This window comes from Pleuronectes platessa, chromosome 22, assembly GCF_947347685.1.
Source record: "Pleuronectes platessa chromosome 22, fPlePla1.1, whole genome shotgun sequence".
In the NCBI taxonomy this organism is placed as follows: domain Eukaryota; kingdom Metazoa; phylum Chordata; class Actinopteri; order Pleuronectiformes; family Pleuronectidae; genus Pleuronectes; species Pleuronectes platessa.
Genome location: NC_070647.1, coordinates 3,020,684 through 3,023,183, shown reverse-complemented (window position 1 = coordinate 3,023,183; position 2,500 = coordinate 3,020,684). Strand labels below are relative to the sequence as shown.

Sequence of the window (2,500 nt, the reverse complement as noted above, 5' to 3'; positions counted from 1 at the left end):
TTAAGGGAAAGATTACAGACAATGCTGAAAGGGCTCGTCCGGGATTTGAACCCGGGACCTCTCGCACCCGAAGCGAGAATCATACCCCTAGACCAACGAGCCACATAAAAGAAACCTTTCGGAAAGCATCGACTTCGGCAAGCGCTGTTGCATGTTGACCAAATTGGAATGAAACATCCTGGCAATTCATTTCTCTAAAATCACTAAAATAAGTATACTATACCTATTGTCTCCTGCTGACAATTTTAAAAACTCTTAACCTCTCAAGGCAGTATGAAAGTTCATCTTCAGGGAAAGATTGGAGACATTGCTGAAAGGGTTCGTCCGGGATCTCTCGCATCCTAAGTGAGAATCATACGCCTAGACCAACGAGCCACATAAAAGAACCCTTTCGGAAAGCATAGACTTCGGCAAGTGCTGTTGCATGTTGACCAAGTTGGAATCAAACATCCTGGCCTTTCATTTCTGTAACATCAATAAAATCAGTGCACTACTGACTTCCGCTAACAATGTGAGCAACAATTAACCTCCAATGGCTGTATATTGATATCTCCATTTTATATCTCTAAAGAGTCTGACATATTTCAATTGCGATTTTTCAGTAACCCTCTTTTCAGAGAATTAACCATTGGGGTCTACATTGATCTATAGAACAAATCCAAATTCTAGTTCAATTCAATATAATTTAGTAATGATAGTCCATCTTCAGAGAAAGATTGGAGACATTGCTGAAAGGCCTCGTCCGGGATCTCTCGCACCCTAAGCGAGAATCATACACCTAGACCAACAAGCCATGTAAAAGAGACCTTTCCGAAAGCATCCATTTCGGCCAGCGCTGTTGGATGTTGACTACGTTGGAATAATACATCCTGGCCTTTCATTTCTGTAACATCAATAAAATCAGTACACTACTGACTTCCGCTAACAATGTGAGCAACAATTAACCTCCAATGGCTGTTTATTAATATCTCCATTTTATATCTCTAAAGAGTCTGACATATTTCAATTGCGATTTTTCAGTAACCCTCTTTTCAGAGATAACCATTGGGGTCTACATTGATCTATAGAACATATCCAAATTCTAGGTCAATTCAATATAATTTAGTAATGATAGTCCATCTTAAGGGAAAGATTGCAGACAATGCTGAAAGGGCTCGTCCGGGATTTGAACCCGGGACCTCTCGCACCCAAAGCGAGAATCATACCCCTAGACCAACGAGCCACATAAAAGAAGTCTGTTCGAAACCTGTGAGTTCGGCAAGCGCTGTTGCATGTTGACTAAGTTGGAATAATACATCCTGGCCTTTCATTTCTGTAACATCAATAAAATCAGTACACTACTGACTTCCGTTAACAACGTGAGCAACAATTAACCTCGAATGGCAGTATATTGATATCTCCAAAGAGTCTGACATATTTCCATCGCGATTTTTCAGTAACGCTCTTTTCAGAGATAACCATTGGGGTCTACATTGATCTTTAGAACACATCCAAATTCTAGGTCAATTCAATATAACTTAATATGATTGTCCATCTTCAGGGAATGATTGGAGACAATGCTGAAAGGGCTCGTCCGGGATTTGAACCCGGGACCTCTCGCACCCTAAGCGAGAATCATACCCCTAGACCAACGAGCCACATAAAAGAAGTCTGTTCGTAACCTGTGAGTTCGGCAAGCGCTGTTGCATGTTGACTAAGTTGGAATAATACATCCTGGCTACTTCCGTTCACAACGTGAGCAACAATTAACCTCGAATGGCAGTATATTGATATCTCCAAAGAGTCTGACATATTTCCATCGCGATTTTTCAGTAACGCTCTTTTCAGAGATAACCATTGGGGTCTACATTGATCTATAGAACACATCCAAATTCTAGGTCAATTCAATATAACTTAATATGATTGTCCATCTTCAGGGAATGATTGGAGACAATGCTGAAGGATTGTCCGGGATTTGAACCCGGGACCTCTCGCACCCTAAGCGAGAATCATACCCCTAGACCAACGAGCCATGTAAAAGAGACCTTTCCGAAAGCATCCATTTCGGCCAGCGATGTTGGATGTTGACTAATTGTGAATAAAACATCCTGGCCTTTCATTTCTGTAACATCAATAAAATGAGTACACTACTGACTTCCGCTAACAATGTGAGCAACAATTAACCACCAATGGCTGTATATTGATATCTCCGTTTTATATCTCTAAAGAGTCTGACATATTTCAATTGCGATTTTTCAGTAACCCTCTTTTCAGAGAATTAACCATTGGGGTCTACATTGATCTATAGAAAATATCCAAATTCTAGGTCAATTCAATATAATTTAGTAATGATAGTCCATCTTAAGGGAAAGATTACAGACAATGCTGAAAGGGCTCGTCCGGGATTTGAACCCGGGACCTCTCGCACCCGAAGCGAGAATCATACCCCTAGACCAACGAGCCACATAAAAGAAACCTTTCGGAAAGCATCGACTTCGGCAAGCGCTGTTGCATGTTGACC

At 41.0% G+C, this 2,500-nt stretch overlaps 4 non-coding genes across 4 annotated transcripts; all 4 read right to left on the bottom strand.

Moving 5' to 3' along the window:
- Positions 1-30: 30 nt before the first annotated feature.
- trnap-cgg (transfer RNA proline (anticodon CGG)) lies at positions 31-102 on the bottom strand. Its single transcript has one exon. It is a non-coding gene; the product is annotated as a tRNA-Pro (tRNA).
- A 1,048-nt stretch (positions 103-1,150) lies between these two features.
- Positions 1,151-1,222, bottom strand: trnap-ugg (transfer RNA proline (anticodon UGG)). The gene has a single exon. It is a non-coding gene; the product is annotated as a tRNA-Pro (tRNA).
- A 343-nt stretch (positions 1,223-1,565) lies between these two features.
- trnap-agg (transfer RNA proline (anticodon AGG)) lies at positions 1,566-1,637 on the bottom strand. Its single transcript has one exon. It is a non-coding gene; the product is annotated as a tRNA-Pro (tRNA).
- A 733-nt stretch (positions 1,638-2,370) lies between these two features.
- trnap-cgg (transfer RNA proline (anticodon CGG)) lies at positions 2,371-2,442 on the bottom strand. Its single transcript has one exon. It is a non-coding gene; the product is annotated as a tRNA-Pro (tRNA).
- Between the last annotated feature and the right edge of the window lie 58 nt (positions 2,443-2,500).